Raw genomic sequence first — 12,082 nt, 5'->3', positions numbered from 1 at the left:
ACTGTTTAAATATTGCTGAAGTTTCATGATAGATATTTTTATCTTCATTAAACATTATAGGAATTTCTGATGTTAGCTTGTTCCATGTCACAGTGGGACCACTTTTCTAAACGAAGACATTAAAAGTGTAAATTTGTTTAAGATGTTGCCATTTCATAGAAGCATGGTAGTGGCAAGATACCTACATGTCTCCATGATGATTTGAAATGTTTTTCCTTCAGACATGAAATTCTCTTTTGGTTTTGCTTTTTAGCTCCTGAAACCTATTTCATCTGGAAAGGATGTCAACTGTACAAGTACATGGAACAATATAGAAACAGGATCCAGAATACATTATGATCTTAAAAGCAAAGAAATTGGCTAATTTTGAAGATCGCCATATAAAAATTTTTAACAGAATTGTAAAATTCTGACTTGAAATTTTATGACTGACTTGAAATTCTATGTCAAATATTTACATGTTTTAAAGATATATATTTATATATCTTTAAAAAAACCCAAACCTGGGTATTAATTCAAAGAAAACAAAGTTTAAAAAACAAACTGAAAACACAATTTCAAAGAAAAATTCTAACACATTTCTGTGCAGTCCTGTTGGATTTGGGACTTGCCATGAGATATTGAAGACTGTTTTTTACTGAATCAGACTTCACCCAAAATGGCACAGAATAACTTTAATTTTTCTCCTCTACCATCAAAAATCATCATTGGATTTTGAGAAGCATTATGAAAATTTTTCATGGACAAAAAGTTGCTATGATGTAAATCATAGATAACAAAATTCTCCAAATTCTTTTGACTCTCGTATTCGGCATCCTAATGAAGATAACACGGTAAGGTAAGAAAAATTGGGTGGTGTATACAAGGAATAAATGGTATTGAAAACATAAATTATGAAAAGGGATATATTGTGTTAGTCTGCTTGAAATGTTACAACAAAACTCCATAGACTGGATGGCTTAAACAACAGACATTTATTTCTCACAGTTCTGGAGGCTGGGAAGTCCAAGATCAAGGTACCAGTATGGTCAGGTTCCTGGTAAGAGCTCTCTCCTTGCCTTACAGATGGCCATCTTCATGCTGTGTCCTGACATGGTGGGGAGAGAGATAGCAAGCTCTCTGATCTCTTCTTCTAAGGGTACTAATCTGATCATAAGAACCCAAATCTTAAAACCTCAGCTAAACCTGATCACTTCCCAAAAGCCCCCATCTCCAAATACCACCACACTGGGGGTTAGAACTTTAACATATGAATTTGTGGTGAACACAAACATTCAGTCCATGACAGATACTATGGTAGAAGTTCCTATTCTTATAGCAGTAATTTCCATTCAAGAAAAAAAACGACTCCACAAAAATAATGTCCCTAACAATGAAACCAAGGGTGGGAATGGGGGATGCCAAGGGGAGACAAGTGAGAATTCAAACAGGTTGAGGCTGAAGATCTTATATCCTTAACTCCTGAATATGAGCGATAACTAAATTGAACATCTTTAGCTCTAGGTATATAGGGCCTACATGCACAAACACATAAATACTCAACCAAAAAATCTCCTAAGCTTCTTTCTTAGAATAGCCTCTAAAACCTTCATCTAGAGTACTAAGAACGATTGTCATTGAGGAAGATGATACAAAAGGCCAGCAGAGGGGTGCCTGGGTGGCTCAGTGAGTTAAGCAACTGACTCTCAGTTTCAGCTCAGTTCATGATCTCATGGGTTGTGGGACTGAGCCCCATTTCAGGCTCCATGCCCAGTGGGAAGCCTGCATGAAGATTCTCTCCCTCTGTCCCTCCCTCCATTTACATACGCTCCCTCTATGTCTAAAATAAATAAATAAGTCTTTAAAATAATAATAATAAAAATAATAAAAGACTGGCAGATATCTGGATTCCCAGGAGTAGAAAATTTTTAGTTATAGCCAGCTAAGAACAAGGCTGGTTCAAGTGGTATAAAGTCTTAGTCCCTAAATGTGCTGCTCTTCCTACAAAAGCTCACCAACGTAAAGCCAAACTAAAGAAACTAGAGATGGGATTTCTTTCATTCATAAGTCCACCTACAATATTGGTAATTTTAATACTTTTGAATCAGCTGCCAAGAATGTTAGTGCAAAAAATTTAATAAAAGAGTATAATCACTCAAACTCTTAATCAACAGCCTCATCTATCCAAACTGATTTGAATAGGCACTGATAAAAAATGTGAATTCTTGAAAACATTGAAAAGGGACAGAGAGGAAGAGGAAACTGAAGATGAAAGTCAGGTTGATCCTGACTTCGCGTAATAGCAATTGTATCCTTCAGAAAGGGCTATCAACCAAAACTTTGATGAAAATTATATTCCTCAAAACAATAACAATGCTGCTGTGATTTCCCAACAAACCATTCAGTCTTCAAATTTTCCACAAACTGATGTGAATATATAGAAGACATTTGGAACAGTGCCTGGTACATAGCAAACCTGCGATAATGTTAAGTATTATGTAATATAGTAGGAAATATGGTGCTATCAGCTTTGGACTTAAAACAATTATAGTTTGTACTTGTGTCAGTCATAGCTCAATATCTGCCATGTTGGCTATTACTTGTAGGTACCAGGGCAAGTACCAATTTCTGGAAAGTCTGGTGATAAGATATAAGATAAGCACTCAAAACTATAATGTACATGCTAAATAATAAAAAAATTAAATTGTAGAGTACAAACTAATTGCTAATCAAATCTGAGAAGAAAGGACATCAAAACCTGGAATTCAGGACTTCTTGGAAAATGTGGAACTGACTTCAAGGAAGAATTATTTTTGTGAAGGTAGAATGTGTATGTGAGTAGGCATTTAATTTGAAAAAAATTCTAATGCTCAATTTTTTAGACTAGTCTTTTTACTTACATATTGTTTATTTTGTAACCCCTTTTTAAGCAATAAAATCAGATTAATATAAGGCAAGCATTCAGTGATACAGGAATGTAAACTATTTTTTTACAAGAATTGGTTTAGAGAACCAATTATTACATCTTTCCTATATGTTCTGAATTTCTATAAATGACTCAATATGAATTAGGTATTTGAGTTTTGTGAGATTGTAGAATATTCCAAATCTTAGAAAAGCATGGGAAGATAGACAAAGCTCCTTAGGTCACTCAGGCAAATTACTGCCATGTGTCATACCTTGCAGCAAGTTTATTCACATGTTACCTTGTGCTCTCTGTGGTCTGGCCTCAACAGGACTAGTCTACAAAATAGATGCTTTTAAAAACCAAAACTCAAACATGCATCATGGCCTTATCCCCATGTCTGTAATGGGACAGGTGCATCCTTGATTATTTACACAGAGTGCCAAGAAAAGGGGATTGTAGAAAGAGCCAGCATGCCTTCCCTGGGCTTCTTCAAGAGAGCTCATCACTAGCTGAACCCCAGGGATCCGGAAGTGGGATGAGAGTAAGCAGAAGGAGAGCAACATAAACAGAAGATTAAAATCGTAAGTAAAAAACAATAATGGCTGAGGATGATGAGGAAAAATATATTTGGTTTCTCTCTTAATTTCCTTTGCTTTCTGAAAAGCTGAGGAATTTTGTTAAGAATAGCTTAAGAATCATTTTATATCAAGGAAACTAAACATGATGCTGATAAAATATACAACTGCCAAACCTATGAACAATGTTAAAATATGTATTTTTTCAATTTAAAAGATGAAATGATTATGTAAGCAAAAATAGTAAGTCAAGAGAAGCTGTGACATAGAAGAAAGAGCACTGGTCTTAGAACGAGGTTTTGGTTGGTGTCCTGCTTTTCCACATGATGACTATGTGATTTCAGCCTCTGCTTACTCATGTGTGAAAGGGGGATAACATTGTCACCCATCCCACAGACTACTGAAGAATCTAATGGGTTGAATAGCAATCCCAAAAAGATATGTCCTAATACTCAGTACCTCTTAATGTGACCTTATTTTAAAATAGTGTCTTTGCAGATTTAATTAAGAAATTCAAATGGGAGATTATACTGGATTTAGAGTGGGCCCTAAATCCAATGACAAGTGTCTTTATAAGAGACAGAAATGGAGAAGACAGAGACACAGAGGGGAAGATCACATGAAGACTAAGGAAGAAAATGAAGGTATGCAGCTACTAGCCAAGAAGTGCAAAGAATTGCCAGCAGTCACCAGAAGCTAGGAAAGAGGCATGGAGCAGATTCTCCCTCCAAGACTTCAGATGGAGCCAACCTTGCCAACACCTTGATTTTGGAATTTTGGCCTCCAGAACTGTTAAATAAACTTTTGTTATTTAAAACCACCTAGTTTGAGGTAATTTGTTAAGTAGTCCTAGTAAACTAATACAGAGTCAAATGAAATATTATATATGAAAGTGGGCATAACAACTGCTGATAGCAGTCACTCGATTTTCTTTACTAAAATTTATTGTAATCCCTTTTGAAAGAGTTATTAATACTTTTGGAGTAAAATTATTATAAGATTTGTGCTTTTCCTGGGGGTAGCCATCTTCCATTGCCTCTTATCATAAAGGGATAGTGCAACCACTTAGAATACATAATTAAAATATTTTCATTGCAAGCAACAGAATCAACTCAGGCTAGTGCAGAAAAAAAAAAAAGGAAAAACCCTACTAAATAAGAGGGTGGGAATTTTGAAGGGAGGTTACGGGGTACCTCTGAAACTCAGAGGAAGAGCTAAACAATCAAGATTCAGACTCAATAGCAGGTGTTTCTGGATTATAACCACCAAATCAGAAGGCATGTGATTCTTTATCCCAGACTGAAAAATATTGTTTCTGCAGTATTTTCCTTTTAGAAAAACTGACAATTGAGGTCCAAAGGATCAAACCTTAGAAAAAAGTATCTCAACTGTGTTATTTGAAAGAATTTTAATTCCTGAAAGAAACTTGATATTTACATATAGAGATTTGTAACTCTCTCATTAGCTTTTAAATAGATCAAGAAGCATCCTTCCATCCCAACCCTTCATAATGAACACATTGTTTTTACTGGAAAACAGGGTAATGGAAAGCATCCAAAAACCAAAACACATTGTTTTTGTTGTTTTCATTTCCATCTCCGTCAGGAAAAAAAAGCCTGGTTTGAATGTTCAGACTCATTTGAATAAAAATGCAACCATGACTTTTGAATTCTAAGACCTGCCTAAATGGCTGAAGTCTTAGGAAATATGTCTCTTAGATACATTATGCACCTTAAAATCTTGCTTGAGGAAATTATCATGTTTGAATTATTTTGAGATGCAGACAGAAACAAGGCATTTTTCAAGAATATATTCTATTTGCCTTTGGCAATTTGCTCTCAGCTTCATTCAGAATTCTCACTAAGAGAAGAGTTAGTGCAACTGGTAGGTTTCCTGCCCTAGAGATTTAAGTGAAAATAAAACTTAGATCACAAGTGAAATCAATTTGATAGATTCCTTCAAACTAAAGCTAAACCCAGTAATCTTTATTTGGAAAACAGTGGTCTATGGAGGAATAAAAAGACTAAGCTTACAAATATTTTTCAGGTAGGAAAATAAGACATTTACTGGAAACCCAAAATACATAACAAAAAGGGTAGAAAACATCCATGCTACAATGTTTTGAAAAATTTTTAAATAGATAAGCTTCTTAATATCATGCAGATAAATTTCTTATAATCCTAGAATTAGAATCATTAGTATTTAAATCTTGACAACCACAAGCTAATAGGTATGCAGACATATACAGAAACAAAATGACCTCTGTACTCTAGATGCTTTGGTCATAAATCAGTACAACACATCCTTCAAATATAGTCATTTTCTTATAGTTTGTGAATGTTAATAATACCATATATATTGGCTTCGTTTTTATAAAGACTCTCCACATGAAGACAAAGACAGCTCCTACATAATCCCAGTTTACCATAATTTCACGAAAGACTGCCTCCTTCCCAGTAGTGCTAGAAAAAATAGCAAAATAAGAAATGCATCTGGCACTGAGCCCATACATAAACCAATAACTCAAGCTAGAGAGATAGCTACTCTACCAAATCTGAGTTATGTGCCAATCCCTGGAGCAATGGGTAGGATCAGCCCCATGAACTATACATGGAGAAATGGTGTTTTTGAAAGGAAAAGAGGAATTTTCATCCAAGGGAAAAGCAAAAGAATGCTTGTTGAGTTTACCAGGTAAGAGTCCCAACAGGAAACAAATGGAACACTCAAATTAAGGTAATTCAAGAAAATTTGTTTATGAAGAGATGAATTGCAAAGGTATAAATGGGGTATAGAGGGATCATAAGAGATAGTATAGTACTTAGAAGATTTGTCCAAAGGGATAAGGGAAAGGAGGAGTTACTAAAATCAAGAAGCAAAGGGTCCTGTAGAGAAACCCTATTGTGAGTCACAAAGATCTTCAGTAAGGCACACAATTAATCCAAAATAAACTCACAAGAAGAGAGCCTGGGAAATAAACCCTCTCTCCCTCCAATCCCCTTCAAGGAATAACCATTGGCTAAACTCAACTGAAATCTAGAGGACATGGGAGCCCATTAACATAAGGCTTAAAAGGCAGGCCCCAGGGCAGCAAAATAGTAAGGGCAGATAATGGATCCTGAGGGGCAAATGAAAAATATGCAACACACTGAGCAAGCAGAAAGAATGTACATAATTTACCAGATCCCTTGGCTGCTCATCCATTCATTCAAAAAATAGCAATTGTGTCCCTCAATGGACAAAACACACTTTTAAGTAGGGAAAATACAAAATTAAAAGAGACAAAGTCTTCTCGCAAGCAGTTCACAGTCAAAAAAGAAAAAGGAGCCTGAAACTTTTTTAAAGTGCAACAACACATTATCACTCCAAGAATTTGATTCTGGAGCAGTTTTTCAATAATTTGTTATATTTTATCCCTATAGATTTTGACAAGCAGATTTTTTCTATATAGGAAATTACCTAATACATAATGGAGACCATAAGTGATCACAGACATAAAGCTTTTGTTTTGTTGTTGTTGCTGATTTTTAGAGCAATCAGGTGCTCTCTAGCTCTAAGAAAAGGTACATGTACACAGTACTGAAGGAACACAAAGAAAAAGTATTTTTAATAGTACATTAAGGGAAGGAGTTACTGGGGAGAACTACCATAGAGGGAGTGACTCTTCAATTGAATCTTTATAGATAAGGAAGCAAGCAGGTCAATCAGGAGAATAAGGGAGGAATGACATTCTAGAAAGAGAGAATATTATAAGGAAAGGCATGCAGTGGTATTATAATAAATACAACATATTAAAGCAACTGTATGAAATCCAAAATGACCAAAAATTATATAGTCTACTACTCAATGAATGAGAAAGCCAGAAAATGTTATTCTGTGCATGTTTATATGTATGTATATCATTTTTTTAAAATTGAGAACTGATAATATGCCTTACATTTCTTTTCTATACCCCAACATACTCCAAGGTTATAAGTAATGAAGCTGAATTAAAAAATTGTCAGATTAAATTTGTGTTTAGGGCACCTGGATGGCTCAGTCATTAAGCGTCTGCCTTCGGCTCAGGTCATGATCCCAGGGTTCTGGGATCGAGCCCCGCATTGGGCTCCCTGTTCAGCAGGAAGCCTGCTTCTCCCTCTCTCACTCCCCTTGCTTGTGTTCCTTCTCTCTGTGTGTCTCTCTCTGTCAAATAAATAGAATGTTTAAAAAAATGTGTTTAATTTTCATCAGTAAATAAATATTCTTGATTGGTTGATTTTTTTAAATAAAATTCAAATTGGGGCACCTGGGTAGGTCAGTTGGTTAAGCATCTGTCTTCGGCTCAGGTCATGATCCCAGGGTCCTGGGATCGAGCCCCGCATCAGGCTCCCTGCTCAGCCAGGAGCCTGCTTCTCCCTCTCCCTCTGCTTGCCACTCCCCCTGCTTGTGCTCTCTCTGTCAAATAAATAAATAAAATCTTAAAAAATAAATAAATAAATAAAAATTCAAATTAATATTATTTTGAAGAAAATACTAAGTAGAGATTTAAGAACAAGAATTATGAATTATTTCTAGGATTATTTTAGAACTCATTTGCCAACAAGATAATAAATTCTTCTAAAATAAAACTACCTACTCTGACATTGAAATAATAACATTAAGGGGTTATTTCCAAATAAAGTCATACCAAAAGATTGAATATTCATAGTGACATCAGTTTTTTTGTTTTATTTTTTTAAGTCTAGAAAGAAGTTTAAGAGAATAATTTCTACAAAATCATTCATAGTCATCATTTATGAAAGAAAATTTTTAAATCCCCAAATTACAGTAGAGTAGAATGAAATGAATCATGAAATATATATAATTTTTTATAGAATTCTAGGTTTAAAAGAAACCTAGATAATATTAATAACTTGATTATAAAAATTTACCTTGCCTATTAACAATATTGAAAAGAACTTCTAAGGACAAGAATAGATTAAAGCGTTCAGAGGTGCTTGTCTCTTTCCTGTCTGTTTACCTGTCTCAATTTAAGTTTAAAATCTTTTTTTTAACTATCTGCAGAAACTCCAGGGAACATGAGAGAAAGGTATAGGGAAAAGTCTGCTGCAAAGGGTAGAGAAGTAGAATCCAGTTTTAGTGGCTGAATACTATGGTGACATTGAAAGCAGTTACCAGAGTGTTCTGACATGCTTGCCACTGAGACTTTGGGCAGAAGTGTAATTTTAAATGTACAAAAATCATCCTAAGATTAAAAGCCTAATTTTAAGTCTGCCATCAACTTAGTTTCTTTGAGTAAGTCCCTCATCTTTGAGCAAGTCTCTCACACTTGCTGAGCCTAGAATTATCTTCACTTCTAACCAAAGGATGTTGAATCAAAGCATCTCTAAATTTCTTTCTAAACTCTTCTGTTTGTATGATTGGCTAGTCTTCTCAACATCTGAATTTTCCCCAATCATTACATTAAGAGCACAAGTTATCTCTGAGTCTCAAGGTTTTCAAGGTCTTGACTCCACCATTCCCAATAAAAAACCTAGGTTAGCTTAATTTAAAAATTTAAAAAAAGGGGGGGATTAGTCTTCCAATCTGTGATGGAAGCCTCCTATGGTTCTCGTGAAGGCAAATGGACTTAGAAAACCAGACCTGAGCAATGTTCTCAGGCTATCTCAAAATAGAAACAGAAATGAAAAATCTAATACCAAAGAAGGAATTCTAAAACCAGTCTTGACTCCAAAGACACAGTGCAAAGTAGAAATTTGAAATTACTGAATAACAGAACTTAGTACTTACCATACAGTTGCTAGAAAAACAAGTCATTATGATCCTATAATAGCCAGTTCTCACCACACTACACTAGTCACCATACTTCATCCTTAACAAGTACAGAATCAGACTGAGCAATAAGACCACTTAAGAGTCAGCAGCCTCCACCTTAAACATTCCACAACTGACTTGAGGGAAGGGAGTCATTACAATTAGACATTTAATCTAAAATACTTACAAATGAGGAAGGGACAATTCATATGAAATTAAGGGAGCAACCAGATTTGAGTAGAGTGGAATAAATTATTTGAAAAATAAATAAGAAGACAACTGGTAGTAAGGAAATACAAAATACTCAAATTGAAGCTTCTCAGATTTTTCTTCTGATATAATGACAGAGGACAATGAATGTATTCCCCAAGCCCTTCACAAGGAAGAACTCTCTCTGAAATCATATTCTTTCTCTTAAAATAAATTCATATAAATTTTGTATTCTGCAACAAAATACTCAGGGAAAACAAGGCATGTGTGTCCTTTGTCCTGATATCTCTATGGTGGTTATATCAGTTTAAGAAGCACAGAACTAAAATATACAAGTAAGAATTATGAAAGTATCTGATAAAATAGAAAACACAAACAGAAGATTCAATCTATAATTAATGTATTAGTTTCAGACAATACTGCTGATTTGTAAATCACAGTCCTGGTAGGGATATCATAATGTCCCTAGGAGACTTTCTCTCCTTTAAACTAAGATAGGAAATGCTACTGTATATTCTGATAAATCCTAGTAATTGCCTTGTCATAAAGCTTATCATTCTTAATTACTATCACTTACGTGATTTTTCTCCCTTCTCCATTAGTAGGCTTTATAAAGACAGGTACTATCTTCTTATTTACCACTGTCTTCCAGTGTCTAATGTGATGCCTATAAAGAACCATTTTTGTTGAATCTCCAAGCCCTGGCTAGCCCACCCTGAATACCTGACAGTCAATGCTAAGACTCTTAACAACATACCAAAAAGAAACTAATCCATAGTATTTAAATTAGGGACAATACAAATGAATTTTTTTCCTTTGCCTGAAGATTATAGATTTTTTTAAAAAGCTTAAAGAAAAATTTACAAAAATTTAAAAGAGACAGAGTTGATACCACAAAAGAGTAAAAAGCAAGACACTTTTCCCTTCAAACCAAAAAAAAAAAACCTGAAACAATTTGTCAAAAAAAGTTTTATAGATATAATGATCAAAACAAGGAACCATGAAAGTTAAAAGATAAAAAATATTTCTAAAAGATAAACAGATTTGACAATGAAGAAAGCTAAGATAAATATTATTTTATTAGATGACACAGCCTTGCTAAATTGAGAACTGAGCTTTGAATTTCAGATAGATTTCAGACTATTGAGATAAAACAATAAAGAAAATAAGGGGATTGGAAATGTAAATCCAAGTAATTGTTATTTTTAGATCTTCTTGGAAGAGTATATTATTTGCTTGGTGACAGTATAAATAACAGAAGTTATAAAAATAGCTATTTCAAAATATATCAGTGATAATAATATTGGAAATTTATGGAATTTCTGATTAAGATGGCTGATGAAGTCCACAAATTTTACCTTTCCCTCAAAATGAAATAATATTAACAAATATTTCATTTTTAAAACATTGGGAAAAAACAAGGAAAATGCCAGCAGAAGTAATAAGAAATTCCTGGAAAATATATAACACATGAGAATAAATTAATGGGGAAATCCAACATTACCAGAAATCCATAACCACACACAAGTGAAAGGAAGAACCCTCTAAACAAGAAAGTTTTCCCAGCAGATCACAGAAATGGTATAAAGATCAGAGACATGGGTGTGTAGGGCTTAGAAAAGGAAAGGCCCATGGGGATTCTACCAGGTAATTATTGAACAGCAGAATATTTGCAGCTATTTCTATTTTTCCCCCAAGATAATGTTCTAAATAAACTCTGCAGAGGGAGTTCTAACTGAAGATATATTTGGATTGAGCATTGGGGCCAGAAAAGTGAGCAGTGAGGATGTTCTCTGTTTGTTTATAGCTACTAAAACAAACAGAGAACATCCAGGAAGGAAGGAAGGAAGAGAGAGAGAGAAGGAAGGGAGGGAGGGAAGGAGGGAGGGAGGGAGGAAGGAAGGAAGGAAGGAAGGAACGAAAGAAGGAAGGAAGGAAGGAAAAAGAAAGAAGTTACTTACCCATCCCACCAGGACACATCCCCTCGCATCCACACATCATCTGTACAGCTCCTATAATGAAGATATAATTCATTGTCCTACAAACAGATTTTTCAAGAATTCCTTGCTAGGTGGACAAAGCTAAAAAAACATACTAAAGAAACAACCAGAACTCTCGTATAACACTAGCGGAAGTGTCAACTGGCACACCCTCTTTGGAACCAATTTGGTGGGAACTATACCTCCCTCCTCTCCTCTAATTTATCTTCCGCACTGTTTTATGAATTGTTCTCTTATTAAAAATGTTTTACAAAAAAGAAAGGAAAGGAAAATTGGACTTCTGCAGCCAGGAATGACAGGTAAATCAGATAAACTCTCCCACTTAGGTCAATGAGAAAATCTTGCAAAATATATACTATATTAAAATTATCTACTTGAATGCATGACAGAACTAATATTATAGTGAAGAATTACATAGCCAAGACCTATGACAGAAATATCCAGAAAAGTAAACCTATCATTTGTGGTTGCTTGACCCCTGAGGGTATTTGCCAATTCCAGAAGTGATAGATGAGAGGTTAAGCAGTACTATGAAAGCTTCATGTTGGAAGTCAAAATCCATGAAGGATTGGAGCTCTAATAAAGCCCCTCACAAGTTTACCTGGGAACTCCAAAAGGAT

The 12,082-nt window shown here is 34.8% G+C and overlaps 1 pseudogene; it reads left to right on the top strand.

Annotated features, from left to right (window-relative positions):
- The first annotated feature begins 1,024 nt into the window (after positions 1-1,024).
- LOC112821909 (vasculin-like) lies at positions 1,025-7,080 on the top strand (annotated as a pseudogene).
- The last annotated feature ends 5,002 nt before the right edge of the window (positions 7,081-12,082 follow it).

The sequence above is a fragment of the Callorhinus ursinus genome, unplaced genomic scaffold (genome assembly GCF_003265705.2).
Source record: "Callorhinus ursinus isolate GAN/ISIS: 27379988/994484 unplaced genomic scaffold, GSC_fseal_2.0 scaffold8, whole genome shotgun sequence".
Lineage (NCBI taxonomy): Eukaryota > Metazoa > Chordata > Mammalia > Carnivora > Otariidae > Callorhinus > Callorhinus ursinus.
Note: the sequence above shows the minus strand (reverse complement) of the source record. Positions and strands in the feature narration are given on the sequence as shown.